The 17,010-nt window shown below is 36.6% G+C and overlaps 1 protein-coding gene across 6 annotated transcripts in view; it reads right to left on the minus strand.

The window, feature by feature from the left end:
- Positions 1–17,010, minus strand: part of SENP7 (SUMO specific peptidase 7) — a 137,724-nt gene that overhangs the window by 96,433 nt on the left and 24,281 nt on the right. The gene's annotated exons all lie outside the window — the stretch shown is intronic.

Raw genomic sequence — 17,010 nt, forward strand, 5'->3', positions numbered from 1 at the left:
AGGTAACTTTAGTTAGGAAATCAACAGTTTGAGACTCCAAAGCTTACATAGTCATACAATTTTTGTAAGACTAAAGGAAATAAAAATCATTATATACCAAGTTAAACAGGGTCTGTGATTTTGAAGTAACTGCATTTATAACAATTGGAAGGGATTACAACTTGTTCCCTATGAATTGCTACATGGAAAATTTTAGGAAAGTCAGATATCTTACTAACAGGGTTTAGATTTAATCTGACTAAACACAAAAGTTAAAATTATTTAACACAAAAGAGTATGAATCTAGACAAGTAAATTATTTATCTTCTCTGCATTAGTTTCCTTATCATTAAAATGGACATAATAGTAGCTCTCTCACAAGGATATAAGATGACTATATATGTAATAAGTTTAAAACACTGTTTTCCTTAAAGAGATCTGTATACCTGTGTTTATAGCAGCATGTTCACAAAAGCTAAAAGGTAGAAGTAATTCAAGTGTCCCATCAATAAAAGAAAGAATAAACAAAATGTGGTATATACAATGAAATATCATTCAGTCTTAAAAAGTTAATTTTGACATATGCCACAACATGGATGATCCCTGATGACTGTGGAAGAACAAAAAATATATATATTGGTCTCTGCCCCCAGTTCCTGGCACAGAGCTCCTAAAACCCTTGTAATTTCCTGGATTGATAAGAGCATCTTTTGTTACAATATTTGATCTTTGATCCCCATTCCTAACAAAGGGCTCCTGAAACCCTTGTAATTTCCTGTGTGATAGGAGTGTCTTTTGTACTAATGAGGTGACTCTGGATGGGCTCCTGGAAGGCTCCTGGATGAGCACTGGTCACCAGAAAGACTAAGCCATAATTAGAAGCTTGGAATTTTTAGTCCCACCCTCCATTCTCTAGAGAGGGGGAAAAGAGCTGAAAACAGACTGAATAAGTTATACCTACATGTGGAAACTTCCATTAAAAATCCCAACAGTATGGGGTTCAGAGAGCTCTCAGGTTGGTGAACACATCTACATACTACACATGGGAACTCCAAAGGACAGAGGCTCCTGCACTGGAGACCCTCCCAGACCTCGCCCTATGTATCTCTTCATCTAGCTGTTCAGTGGTATCCTTTATCGTATCCTTTAATAAACTGATAAATTTAAGTATTTAAGTTTCCTTATCCTTAAGGAACCTGATGGGGTAGCTGTGGGAACCTCAGATTTATAGCCACTCGATCACAAGCACAGGTGACAGCTGGACTTGTGACTGGCATCTGAAGTGGGATGGGAGGACTCTTACAGGACTGAGCCCTTAACTTGTGGGGTCTGACACTATTTCCAAGTAGTGTCAGAATTGAATTAAATTGTAAACTACACAGCTGGTGTCACATAGCACTGCTTGGTAGGGGAAAACCCACACATATCTGGTGTCAAAAGTACTGTAAATATGATAGTAGTGTGAGAGTAAATGAGAAGCAAAGGAGGAAGACTCGGTTTTTCCCAACACAATGACATTATGCTAAGTGACTTATCAGTAACAAAAAGACAAATACTATATGATTCAAGTTATACAAAGTATCTAAAGTAGTCAAATTCATAAAGATAGAAAGTAGAATGGTGGTTGCCTGGGGCTGGGAGAGGGGGAAATGGAGAAGTATTGTTTAATGGGTAGAGTGTTTCAGGTTTTCAAGATATAAAGAGTTCTGGAGATAGATGGTGGTAATGGTTGCACAACAATGTGAATGTACTTCATGCCAGTGAATTGCACCCTTAAAAATGGTTAAAATGATAAATTTAATGTTATGTATATTTTACCACAATTTAAAATAAAATTTTAAAAGATAAAAAAAATTTAAGTAATGAAAAACAAGAACATGACAGCCCTCGATAAACATCCTTTTTAATTCTCTAGAAATTATGTTATCTCATTATCACCAAAGCCCTGCATGGTATAAAACACATTTTATCAGAGGAAAGTGAAGTTTGACCAATGAACCCAAGCCTATCTCCTTTCCAATGCTTTAATTCTAAATTATACAAATTCTCAGAAATCCCCCATCAAGATATCAACTTTAAACACATTTGTCACTCCCATTTCACTACAAAATGTACATCTATCAAAATAACAAGATTAAAACTACATCTTCTCTCCATTTTCACTATCACTGTCTTACCTCTTCTTACCACTGTCTGCCTCTTCTTATTTCTGACCTGGACTCTTAACAATGTTATCCTAATGGGATTCCCTGCCAATGGTCTCTAACCCCTCTAATCTAGCATCTGCTCCATCATGAAAGTTAAATCTTTCAAAAATGCAAATCTGATGTCACTCTCCTGCTTAAATTCTTAAGTGTTTCTGACTACCTAAAGGAGGAAAAAAATAATAATAATAATAATTGTGTTTTCATTTCTCACTTCAGCTTCCCATGCATCTTGTATTCTGACCATACTAAACTATCTGTAATTCCCTGAAAGTGCTATGCAGTTTCATCCTTCAACATGTTTCCTTACTAGAATATGCTTTACCCTCCCTAGTTCTCTTTGTCCAGTAAGCTTTAATCTAGTACCACCACCAAGAAACCTTCCTCACCCTCTAGCAGACTAAATCAATCTCTTCTACAATACCATTATAAGTTTTGCATATCTCTATTATTGATAACAATTCTCACAATGAATTATATTACCTATTTACATCCAACTGCAACCAGGACTGGAAATGATTTGGCTTAAGGGTTGAACTCTCAGAACTACTGGCCAACTAGTTCCCTGTAATTGTTCCACTAATCTCACAGTAAATGCAACCTTCGCATTTTATGTTATTGAATTTTTTGTATCCCACTAATCATTCTGTAATCTGGTTTGCCTATATGTGCAAAATGATGAAAGTACTAGTCTTTGAGCCTCAGATTCTATACAGAGAAAACAACATTATTCCCACCAAAGAGGGGGCAAAAAAGAATGAGAGCTTTTTGGGGTTTTAAGATTTTATTTATTTACTTGAGAGAGAAAGAGCAAGAGAGAGAGAGCATGAGCAGGGGAAGGAGCAGAGGGAGAGGGAGAGGGAGAAGCAGACTCCCTGCCGAGAAGGAAGCCCCGATGCAGGGCTCCCATCGATCCCAGGACCCTGGGATCATGACCCCAGCCAAAGGCAGACGCTTAACTGACTGAGTGACCCAGGCACCCAAAAGAACGAGAGTTTTAAACTATTACAAAAATAAGATGAACTCATGGAGACAAACTGGAGATAACTTTAATAGGAGGGAGATTGATTAAAATGGCATTAACTCTAAATTCTTGAATCCTACCATATCCAAGGGTAACCTGAAGTATATCCAGAGATGTTATCAAATTAAAATAAAATTCACTTAGACTTTGATCACTTGTTTCTTATAGTTAATATCACATTAAAATATTTACATATTTTCTCTTTAAAAATTAGTTAAGAATTGTAGGCTGGGTTAATAATTTGTATTTTTCACAGTTATGATTTGTTTTTCTTTTAGTCTATGAACCTATTATATGCTATCTCTGAAAAATAAAAATCAGGTAACAAAGAATTCTCCTATAAACTGATTATGAATGGGAATTTATTCACATACATAATCTGAAAGCTACCTGACCACAAATAGGAAAGTTAAGATAGCATGAATAATTTTATTTTAAATATGAAAAATGCTTTTAGAAGAAAAAAAGACTTTGTTTACAGACAGGATTAAAGCATTCAGTTACATCATTTTATCCCTCTCATTCTGGCAAGGACACCAAAATAAATACTATGCTAATTAAAATAAAACAGTCCACAGTAACTACTAAAATTTTTCTTGGACAAAATCAACTCTACATGCATTCTAAGTGGTGTGGGGTTCACAATCTCAACTGAGTGCTTCCTTAGATGCTAAAAAGGAACCAAAGCTGTATCTTGAGGAAAATGGTGACTTTGTTCACAACTACTCACCCCTGTCACAGCTTACTGTAATAAAAATGCATGATGACTTTCCAACCAATTGAGATTATTGGTCTGCATTTAACTTTGTATCAGAATTTCAACTCTATTGGTTCTTCATCCAGTTTCCAAAGTAAGTAACATGTAATGCCAACAATGAAAACACTTACCAAAAACATAACCTGAAATTATTTGCTAGCCAGTATCTATTGAGCCACTAGATGAATTATGGGGGAAGGTCTGGGGAATCCTGCATACTCTTCAACCACTTTTCCCCAATGTTTTCCCCAAACACCCTACATGACTACAGAAAAATATATAACCAGGTAATTAACAATGAGACAATTCATGACCTTATTAAGATTTCACCTGTTTTATATGCACACATTTGGTATGAGTGCATTTTTAGTTTAGTGCTATTTTATCATATGTGCACATCTGTGTGACCACAACCAAAGTCAAAACATAGAAAAGTTGGGTCACACAAATCCTTTCTGCTCCCTTTTTATAAACACTGCTGCCACCCTCCCTTCCACTAACTCCTAGCCTCTAAAGGCCCTGAGAGTTTTCCTAGCAAATCAGACATTTAAGAAAATGAATTCTACACTCTCTATTCCATTAACTAGAATTCCCATTCTATAATGTAAGCATTGCACTGAAACTGAACCCATATAATGTCAGTAAAAGAAGAAAAAAACCTAACGTCCAACATCTCTGGTAAGCATAAACAAAAACACTCAACAAAAAAATTAGCAGATCGGGGGTGCCTGGGTGGCTCAGTTGGTTAAGCACCTGCCTTCAGCTCAGGTCATGATCTCAGGGTCCTAGGATCGAGCCCCACATCGGCCTCCCTGCTCAGCGGGGAGCCTGCTTCTCCCCCTCCTCCCCACTTGTGCTCTCTGTCTCTCTCTCTGTCCAATAAATAAATAAAATCTTTAAAAAAAATTAGATCAAAACAAGTAATATGTGAAAAGAATAATACAATACAGGAAATTAGGGTTTATTCCAGGGCAGAAAGGTCGTTCAATATTCAAAGATCAAACCAAAAAAAAAGACCCAACTGTACACTGAACACAGTATGAAAAGTCAAGGGATAAAGATATGCCATTCTAACACAGATCAAAAGAAAGTTAGAATAGCTATACTGATTTCAGACTCAACAAACTTCAGAAAAAGAAAAATTACCAATTTGGAGGGATATAGGGATAAAGAAAAATACTACATAATGATAAAGGGATCAATTCTCCAAGAAGACATAAGAATCTTTAATATTTATGTGCTCAACAATAAAGCACCAACATACATAAGGCAAAAATTGATAAAAATACAAGGACAAATAGAATCAATAATTTTAGTTGAAGACTTCAAAACTGCTCCATCAGAAACAGACAGATCCAGCAGGCAGATTATCAGTAAAGACAGACTTAAACTGAACAACACCATCAATCAACTGTATCCAAGTAACACTTATAGAATACTTCATCTAAGGTGGCGCCTGGGTGGCTCAGTCGTTAAGCGTCTGCCTTCGGCTCAGGTCATGATCCCAGGGTCCTAGGATCGAGCCCCGCATCGGGCTTCCTGCTCTGCAGGAGGCCTGCTTCTCCCTCTCCCACTCCCCCTGCTTGTGTTCTCTCTCTCGGTGTATCTCGCTCTGTCAAATAAATAAAATCTTTAAAAAAAAAAAATACTTCATCTAAAAACAGAAGAATACACATACTCAAGCTCATACGCTAAGTGGGGAATTCATCGCATTGGATGTAGCTATTTAAAAAAAGAGACAGGGGTGCCTGAGTGGCTCAGTCGTTGAGCGTCTGCCTTCGGCTCAGGTCATGATCCCAGGGTCCTGGGATCGAGCCCCACATCGGGCTCCCCACTCAGCGGGAGGCCTGCTTCTCCCACTCCCCCTGCTTGTGTTCCCTCTCTGGCTGTGTCCCTCTCTGCCAAATAAATAAATAACAATCTTTAAAAAAAAATAAAATAAAATAAAAAATAAAAAAATAAAAAAAGAGACAATTCAGGCAGCCTGGATGGCTCACTGGGTTAAGCAGCTGCCTTCGGCTCAGGACATGCTCCCAGGGTCCTGGGATTGAGTCCCACATCGGGCTCCCTACTCAGCGGGGAGTCTGCTTCTCCCCCTGCCCCTCCCCCTACTTGTGCATGCACACTCTCTCTCTCTCTAATAAATAAAATAAAATCTTAAAAAAACAAAATAAATTTTAAAAAGAGACAATTCTAAAATCAATAATCTAAACTTCTTGCTTTGGAAACTAAAAAACAAAGAGCAAAATTATTCCAAAGTAGCAGATAAAAAGAAAAATAGAGCAGAAATCGATGAAATTGAAAATAAGAAATCAATAGAGAAAAATCGACAAAACCAAAAACTGCTTCTTTAAAAAGAACAATAAAATTGACAAACCTCAACCCAGGTTAACTAAGAAAAAAAGATAAAACACTAATTACTAATATGAGAAATGAAAGACAGGTAATCACTACTAATCCCATGGACACTATATAAAAATAATAAAAAATGCTATAAACAACTCTACTCTCACATGTTTGATAACCTAGATGAAATGAGCTAATACCTTGAAAGACACAATCTACCAAAACTTGCACAATGAGAAATACATAATCTGAATAGGCTCATATCTATTAAAGAAATTGAATCAATATTTAATACCTTCCAAAACAGACAGCACTGGGCCCAGATTGGTTCACTGATGAATTCTACCAAACATTTAAGCAACCACTTATACCAATTCTCAACAATTTCTTCCAGAAAACAGAAGCAGAGGAACACTTCCAAACTCATTCTATGAGGACAGCATTACCTTAACATCAAAACCAGAAAAATATATTATAAGACAGTGAAACTACACAATCTCTCTTAGAAACACAGATGCAAAAATCTCAAAAGAATCAAATCCAACAATGTACAAAAAGAATTATACAGGGGCGCCTGGGTGGCTCAGTCGTTAAGCGTGTGCCTTCGGCTCAGGTCATGATCCCAGGCTCCTGGGATCGAGCCCAGCATTGGGCTCCCTGCTCGGTGGGAAGCCTGCTTCTCCCTCTCCCACTCCCCCGCTTGTGTTCCCTCTCTCACTGTGTCTCTCTCTGTTAAATAAATAAATAAAATCTTTAAAAAAAAAAAAAGAAGTATACATCATGAACAAGTGAGATTTATTTCAAATATGCAATGCTGGATAATGGATTGGAAAATCCATTAAGGACAACAAGCCAAATAAGAAAAATCCAATGATCATATCAATAGATGCAGAAAAAAAGCATCTGACAAACTCTAAAAGCCATTTATGATTTTTTTTTAAAGAAAATTCTCAGCAAAGTAGCAATAGAGGGGAATGTTCTCAATCTAATAAAGAACATCTGCAGTAAACCTACAGAAAATATACTTAATAGTGAGAAATCAAATGCTTCCACACTAAGATAAAAAACAAAGCAAGGATGCACCTTTTCATCACTCCTATTCAGCCTCATACTAAAGTCCTAGATAATGTTGTAAGATAAGAAAAGGAAATAAAAAGTATACAGATTGGGGGGAAAAAAATAAAATTTTATTTAAGGTGACATAATTGTCTATGTAGAAAATCCCAAAGAATCAATTAAAAAAAAAAAAAAAAACTCCTTCAACAAATAAGCCATTATAGCAATGGTGCAGGAAACAATATATTTATACAAAAGTCAATTACTTTCTTCTTTGAAACTAATTTACAATGAGGGGCGCCTGGGTGGCTCAGTTGGTTAAGCGTCTGCCTTCAGCTCAGGTCATGGTCCCAGAGTCCTGGGACCAAATCCCGCATCAGGTTCCCTGCTCTGTGGGAAGCCTGCTTCTCTCTCTCCCTCTGCCTGCCTCTCTGCCTACTTGTGCTCTCTATCTCTGTGTCAAGTAAATAAATAAATAAATAATCTTTAAAAGTAATTTACATTGGAATTTGAAAAACAGTACTATCTACATTAGCACAAAAAAACATTTATGGACAAATCAAATAAAATACATATAAAATCTATATGACAAAAATCACAAAACTGTGTTAAAAGGTAATCAAAGTTCTAAATAGATATTTCACATACATGGATAGGAAGACTCAATATTCCAACGATGTCTTCCCAACGTGATCTATAGTCAACACAATTAAATATCCCAGAAAGTTAGTTTGTGGATGTTGACAAAGTGATTCTAAATTTTAAATAGAAAGCCAAAGACCCAGAATAGCCAATACAATATTGAAGAAAAACAAACTCAGAAAACTTACACTCCTAATGTCAAGACTTACTAGTCTTATTAGTTACTGTAGACTTAAAGCTGCAGTAACCAAGATAGCTTGGCATGGACAAAAGAACAAACAAATAGATCAATGGAACAGAATAAATAGCTGAGAAATAGATCCACATAATGCAATCAACTGATCTATGACGTAGGCTAGTATTTTCAACAAATGGTGCTGCTATCCCTGTAGAAAGATACAGAGACGTAAGTCTTACATCTTTCAAAAAATTAATGCAAAATGGGCCACAGATCTAAATATAAAATGCAAAACTATAAAATTCCTAAAAGGTTTTCTCATCAGAGAAAACTTAGGTGACCTTGGGTTAGGCAGTTACTTCTTAGATATAATACCTAAAGCACTATCCATGAAGAAAAAAAATGATAATTTGGGCTTCACTGAAATTAAAACTTCTGCTTTGTGAAAGACCATTAAGGAAATGAAAAGATAACACAAAGACTAGGGGAAAAAAACTTTGCAAAACACATATCTGATAAAAAGACTGGTATCCAAATGTACAATGGACTCTTAAAACTCAAAAATAAGAAAACAATCCAATTTTTTTTTTTTTTTTTTTAAGATTTTATTTATTTGACAGAGAGAGACACAGCGAGAGAGGGAACACAAGCAGGGGGGAGTGGGAGAGGGAGAAGCAGGTTTCCCGCTGAGCAGGGAGCCCGATGTGGGGCTCGATCCCAGGACCCTGGGATCATGACCTGAGCCAAAGGCAGACGCTTAACGACTGAGCCACCCAGGCGCCCCGAAAACAATCCAATTTTAAAAAGAGCCAAAGATCTGAAGGCACACTTCACCAAAGAAAATACACAGCTGGCAAATATACATATGAAAAGAAACTCAAGAAAATATGTCATCAGAGAACTGCAAGTTAAAACAAGATACCACTGTACAGCCTATTAGAATGGCTAAAACACAAAACATTGACAATACCAAATGTCAACTAGAATGTGGAGCATCAGGAAATCCCATTAGATGCTGGTGGGAATGCAATATGGTACAACCATTTTGGAAGACAGTTTAGCAGTTCCCAACAAAACTAAACCTACCCTTAACATACAACCCAACAACTGCAATCCTTAGTATTTAGTGAAATAAGTCAGAAACGTGTCCACACAAAAACATGCACATGAATGTTTACTGTAGCTTTATTCATAACTGCCAAAACTTGGAAGCAACCAAGATGTCTTTCAACAGGTGATGGATAAATAAACTGTGCTACATCCATTTAACAGAATATTATTCAGCAATAAAAACAAATAAATAGTGGGGAAGGCTGTGCGTGTGTGGAGGCAGGGGACATATGGAAACTACTTTCTGCCCAATTTTGCTGCAAACCTAAAGCTGCTCTAAAAAATAGTCTTGTAAAAATTCTTTGTTTTTTAAGTATTTATTTATTTTAGAGAGAGAGATGGAGAGCATGCATGAGTGGGCAGAAAGGCAGAGGGAAAAGGAGCAAAGAAGCAGACTCCCTGCTGAATGGAGAGCCTGATGCAGGGCTTGATCTCAGGACCCTGAGATCATGACCTGAGCCAAAAAAAAAAAATTGGATGCTTAACTGACTGAGCCACTCAGACGCCCACCAAAAATTCTTTTTTTTTTTTTTAAAGAAATGAGCTATCAAGCCCAAAAAAGACATGAATGTAAAAGCATATTGCTACACGGAAGAAGACAATCTGAAAAAGCTGCATGATTCCATGTGACATTATTGAAAAAGTAAAACTGGAGATAATAAAAAGATCAGTGGAGCACAAAGATTTTTTTAACAGTGAAATTATTCTGTATCACATTGTAATGGTAGATACATGCCATTATACACTTGTCAAAACAAAGAATATACCAGACAAAACATGAACCCTAATGTAAACTATGGACTTCAACTAACAATAATCTACCAGGGATAATTCCAGTTAAAGATGACAATGTAGTAGGCTCCTGAAATCACTTCCTCCCACAGACATACCAAATCTACAGTTACATACAGAACAATTCCCTCTGAAAAAATCCAGAAACTAGCTGAAAAACTCCTCTAAATATCACAGGAATGAGAAAAAAAAAAAAACACTGGAACATGTGGGAGAAGCTGAGATAATCTTGCCATAACCACACTACCAGCAAAATGGAACACAACCAGGAGGAAACTGACAACTCCCAGCTTCTGCCTAAGGTACAAAGGATCTGGACCCCACATCTGGCACCCTGACCTTTATGATTATCACCAAGAGACAGGCTACTAAAACATCTAGCTTTGAAAGCCAATGGGGCTTGCATCCATGAGACTCACAAGGCTATAGCAAACCAAGAGACAGTTCTTAAAAGGCTCACATGGACTCACCATGGCTAACACTCCAGGACCCATCATAGAGGTAGCAGACTAAAACACACCCAGAAAGAGGTCTGTTTATCTTAGAAGCTGCAGCCTGAGGACAGGCTTCTAATTTAACACGCATTTAGAGGCCAACTACAATTCTCTCCAGAGACTATGGAGGCAAGCAGATGCCATCTCTATGTCTCCCTCTGCTTCACTCCAGAATGCCACTATCTCCTGAAAAGGAGCTTATGCACAAGTCTGACATGCTGGTTTTTGCAGCTGCTATCTACGGGATGCCCCTTGATCACATGGCTGTGGTGGCCAGTGGGGAATATGCTCATGGATTCCACAGGACTGAAACAAACAGAGAAACAGTTCTTAACACCAGCTATCCCCCAGGGCACACAGCACAAAGGGAGCAGACTCATCTACCAGTCTTCCCCTGGAAGAGGTATCTTTGCATACTTTTAAAGCTGCTGCCTGAGGATCCAGCTTCCAATCAGCCTGACTAAGATCACCCCTTAGAGACACTGACAGGTCTTGGCACACCCTAAACTATCGGGAGCCACTAAAGAACAAAGAAGTCAGCTTGGACAGTCCCAAAGGTTTGAGAGACAACAAGAGCTAAGATAGAGTTCAACTCCTATACAAGATCACACCTTCAAGACTAGGAAGTGGCTGTTTCATATACTGCACAGAAACCAACTAGAGTGGAGGAAAATGAAGCAAAGGAATATGTTCCAAACAAAAGAACAATATAAAATCTCAAAAAAAGACCTTAATGAAATGGAGAAAGTGACTTAACCTGATAAATAGTTCAAAATAACTGTTATAAAGATGCTCACTAACATCAGGAGAACAATGCATAGACAAAGTGAAAATGTCAACAAAGAGAATATATTAAGTACCAAACAGAAATCACAGAGCTGAAGATTACAATAACAGAACTGAAAACTTCAATTAGAGAGATTCAACAGTAGACTAAATGAAGTAGAAGAAAGGACCAGCAAACTCAAAGACAGGGCACTAGAATTCACCCATTCAGAAGACCAAAAAGGAAAAGAAATTAACAAGAGTGAAGATATATTAAGGGATTTATGGAACATCAGGTAGACCAATATTCACATTATAGGGGTCCCAGAAGAAGAGAGAGAGAAGCGCCAGAAAATTATCTGAAGAAATAATGGGGAGGAAACAGACATTCAAATCCAGGAAGCCCAGAAAGTTCCAAAATAGATGTTCCAAATTAGATCTCCAAAGAGATTCACACCAAGACACATTATAGTTAAATTGCAAAAAATTAAACACAAGGAGAATATAAAAAGCAACAAGAGAAAAACAACTTGTTATACACAAGGAAACCCCCTCCCAAAAGATTACTAGCAGATTTTTCAGCAGAAACTTTGCAGGCCAGAAAAAAGTGCCATTATGTATTAAAAGTGATGAAACAGGGGCACCTGGCTGACTGTTGGTAGAGCATGCAACACTTGATCTCAGGGGGTCATGAATTTGAGCCCCACAATGGGGATAGAGATCACTTAAAAATAAATAAACTTTAAAAAAAAAAAAAAGGTACTCAAACAACCAACCAAAAACAAGAATAAAATCACCAAAGGTGTCTTTCAGAATTGAAGGAGAGATAGAGTTTTCCAGACAAGCAGAAGGTAAAGGACCTTATCACCACTAGACTAGCTTTATAAGAAATGTTGTAGGGACTTCCTTAACCAAAAACAAAAGGATGCTAATTAGTAAGAAGAAAACATGAAAGTATGAATCTCACTAGTAAAGGCAAATATATAAATTCAGAATAATCTAATATAATTGTGGTGGGCTAACCAGTTCTAAGTATAATATGAAGGCTAAAAGAAAAATGTAAAAAAAAAAAAAAAACATAACTCTAACTATAGTAATTCATTAATGGATACACAAAATACAAACTGTGACATCAAAAACAAAATGGGCAGTGGATAAAAATGTAGAGCTTTAGAATGAATTCAAGTTTAAGTGGTTACCAACTTAAAATATACTGCTATAAAAATGTATGTAAGCCTCATGGTAAACACAAGCAAAAATCTCCAGTAGATACACAAAAGATAAAGGGAAAGGTATCAAACAATATCACTACAGAAGATCATCAAATCACAAAGGAATAGAGCAAGAGAAAGGAAAGAAATAAGGGAATTACAAAACAGTCAAAAACCAATTAACAAAATGGCAGTAAGTCCATACCTATCAATAATTCTTTAAATGTAAATGGAATAAATTCCCTAATCAAAAGACAGAATGATTAAATGGATTAAAAAAAAAAAACAACTATATACTGCCTACAAGAGACTCACCTCACCTTTAAAAACACACATAAGTTAAAAAAGAAGGGATGGGAAAAGATATTCCTTACAAAGGGAAACCAAAAAAAGCTGGGGTAAGTATGCTTAATGAGACAAAATACACTTTAAAACAGAAACTGCAATAATTGACAAAGTAGGTCATGATATAATGATAAAGGGGCCAATCCAACAAGAGTATATAACATTTATAAGTATTTATGAACCCAATATAGGAACATCTAAATATGTAAAGCAAATACTAAGAAATCTAAAGGGAGAAATAAACAATACAATAATAGTAAGAGATTCAATACCCCACTTTCACCAATGGATAGATCATCCAGACAGAAAATCAGTAAGGAAGGATTGGACTTAAACAGCACATTAGACCAGATGGACTTAAAAGACATTTATAGAACATTCTTCTCAAGCATACATGGAACATTCTCTGGGACATTTCATACATTAGGCCACAAAACAAGTCTTAATAAAATTAAGAAGATTGGTGGGGGGTGCCTGGGTAGCTCAGTGAGTTAAGCATCTGACTCTTGATTTCAGTTCAGGTCATGATCTCAGGATCGTGAAATCAAGCCCAGCATTGGGCTCAACACTGGGCATGGAGACTGCTCAAGATTCTCTCTCTCCCTCTACCCCCCCCCCAAAAAAAAGATTGGTGGGGAGAATGGGAGTGGGTGGGTGGTGATGGTAAAAAATTAAAAAAAATTTTAACCTAAAAATGTTTTAAATAAATAAATATAAGAAGATTGATATCATACCAAGCATCTTTTTCAAACACAATGGTATGAAACTACACATCAATCACAAGAAGAACACTGAAAAACTCACAAATATGTGAAGATTAAACAATATGCTCCTGAACAACCAATTGGTCAAAGAAGAAATCAAAAGAAAAATAAAAAATATCTTGAGACATATGAAAATGGCAATATATAAAAACTTATGGGATGCAGCAAAAGCAGTACTAAGAGAAAAGTTCATAGCAATAAACATCTACATTAAGAAACAAAAAGATCTGAAATGTGACTTTACACTTCAAGGGATTAGAAAAAGTACAAACTAAGCCCCTAAGTTACTGGAATGAAGGAAGTAACAAAGATCAGAGTGGAAACTGAGACTAAAGAGACAACAGAAAAGATTAATGAAACTAAGAGCTGGTATTTTGAAAAAATAAACAAAACTGACAAATCTTTAGCTAGACTCGCCAAGAAAAAGAGAGAGAATTCAATAAGTAAAAACCGAAATGAAAGAGGAGACATTATCAATGATACCACCAAACTACAAAAAATCATAAGAGGCTACTATGAAAAATTAATTAAACAACACCACTCAGGACAACCTAGAAGAAATAGGTAAATTCCTAGAAACATGACCTACCAAGAATGAATCATGAAGAAACAGAAAATCTGAACAGCCTGATTACTAGTAAGGAGATTGAATCAGTAATCAAAAACCACCCAACAAATAAAAGTACAGGACAGAGAGTTTCCCTGGTGAAGTGTACCCAACATTTAAATAAGAATTATTATCAATTTTTCTCAAACTCCTCCAAAACATAGAAGAGGAATCACTCCCAAACTTATTCTACGGGCCTTCAATACTCTAATACCAAAATCAGACAAGGACACTCAAGAAAATTATAGACCAGAGGCGTGCCTGGGTGGCTCAGTCGGTTACGAGTCTGCCTTCAGCTCAGGTCATGATCTCGGGGTCCCGGGATTGAGCCCTGTGTCGGACTCCCTGCTCAGTGGGGAGTTTGCTTCTCCCTTTCCCACTGCCCCTCCCCACCACTCATGCTCTCTCTGTCTCTCACACACACTCTCTCTCTCAAATAAATAAAATCTTTAAAAAAAAAAAAATTACAGACCAATATCACTGATGAAAATAGCTACAAAAATCCTCAATAAAATATTAGCAAATCCAATTCAACAATACAAAAGAATCATACACCAGGATCAAATAGGACTTATTCCAGGGGCGCCTGGGTGGCTCAGTCATTAAGCATCTGCCTTCAGCTCAGGTCATGATCCCAGGGTCCTGGGATCGAGCCCCGCATCAGGCTCCCTGCTTGGCGGGGAGCCTGCTTCTCCTTCTCCCACTCCCCTCCTCGTGTCCCCTCTCTCGCTGTGTCTCTCTCTGTCAAATAAATAAATAAAATGTTCAAAAAAAAAAAAAATAGGATTTATTCCAGGGATGCAAGTAAGGTTCAGCACCCACCAATCAATCAATGTGAAAGAATAAAAGTAAAACATATCATCATCTCAACAGATGCAAAAAAGCATCTGATAAAATTCAACATCCATTCATAATAAAAACTCTCAACAAAGTAAATATATATGGAATGTACCTAAATATAATAAAGATCATATATCACAGCCCACAGTGCCTATCATACTCAATCATGAAAAGCTGAAAGTTTTTCCTCTAAAATCAGGAAGAAGACAAGGTTTCCAACTCTCCCCACTTTTCTTTAACTGAATACTAGAAGTCCAAAGAAATCTCACAATTAGGCAAAAAATAAATAAATAAAAGACAACCAAATCAAAAAGAAGTAAAATTGTCTCTATTTACAGATGACATGATATTATATATAGAAAAGCTTAAATATGCCACCAGAAACTTAGAACTAATCAACAATTTCAGTAAAGTTGCAGGATACAAAAATCAATGTCATTTCCATATACTAACAACAAACTATCAGAGATATTAAGAAAACAATCCCATATAAAGCAAAAAAAAAAAAAAAAAAACCCACAAAACAAAACAAAACAAACCATCTAGGAATAAATTCAACCAAGAAGATGAAAGTCTGGTACATTGAAAACTGTAAGACACTGACAAAAGAAACTGAAAAAGACATAAATAAATGAAAAAATATTCTGTGCTCATGGATTAGAAGAATATTGATAAAATGTCCACACTACTCAAAGTAAACTACAAATTCAATGCAATCCCTATCAACATTCCAACAGCACTTTTCACAGAAATAGAACAAATAATCCTAAAATTTGTATGCAACAACAAAAGAGCCTGAATAGTCAAAGCAATCTTAAGAAGAAAAAGTTAGAGGCATCATACTCCCTCATTTGAAACTACATTACAAAGCTATAGTAATCAAAACAGTATGGCATTGGCATAAAAACAGACCTAAGATCAATGGAAAAAAAAAAAAGAGAGAGATCAATGGAACAGAACAGAGCCCAGAAATAAACCCATGCATATATATTCAATTAATAAATAAAAGGAACAAAAAACATACAATGGGGAAAGAATACTCTCTTCAATAAATGGTGCTGGAAAACTGGACAGCCTTATATGAAATAGTGAAATTGGACCACTATCTTACACCACATAAAAAAGTCAACTTAAAATGGATTAAAAACTTGAACATAAGACCTGAAACCATAAAGCTCCTAGAAGATGGCAAGTTCCTTGATGTTGGTCTTAGCAATGATTTTTTGAATCTGACACATAAGCAAAGGCAACAAAGACAGAAATAAATAAGTGGGACTATATCAAACTAAAAAGCTTCTGTACAGCAAAATGAAAAGGCGGGCGCCTGGGTGGCTCAGTTGTTTAAGCGACTGCCTTCGGCTCAGGTCATGATCCTGGAGTCCCGGGATCGAGTCCCGCATCGGGCTCCCTGCTCGGCGGGGAGTTTGCTTCTCCCTCTGATTCTCCCCCTCTCATGCTCTCTCTCTATCACTGTCTCTCTCAATAAATAAATAAAAATCTTTAAAAAAAAAAAAAAAAAAAAATGAAAAGGCAACCTACAGAATGTAGAAATTATTTGCAAATCACATATCTAATAAGAGGTTAATATCCAAAATATATAAAGAACTCATACAACTCAATAGCATTAAAAAAAATCCAATTTAAAAATGGGTAGAAAGGGGTGCTTGGGTGGCTCAGTCAGTTAAGCATCTGCCTAGGGCTCAGGTCATGATCCCAGGGTCCTGGGATCCAGCCCCACACTAGGCTCCCTGCTCAGCAGGGAGTCTGCTTCTCCCTCTGCCTTCTCCCCCTGCTTGTGCTCACTCGCTCGCTCTCTCTCTGTGTCAAATAAATAAAATTTTAAAAATTAAAAAATTAATTAATTAAAAAAATAAAAAATAAAAATGGGCAGAGGGT

Source organism: Halichoerus grypus, chromosome 1 (assembly GCF_964656455.1).
Source record: "Halichoerus grypus chromosome 1, mHalGry1.hap1.1, whole genome shotgun sequence".
In the NCBI taxonomy this organism is placed as follows: domain Eukaryota; kingdom Metazoa; phylum Chordata; class Mammalia; order Carnivora; family Phocidae; genus Halichoerus; species Halichoerus grypus.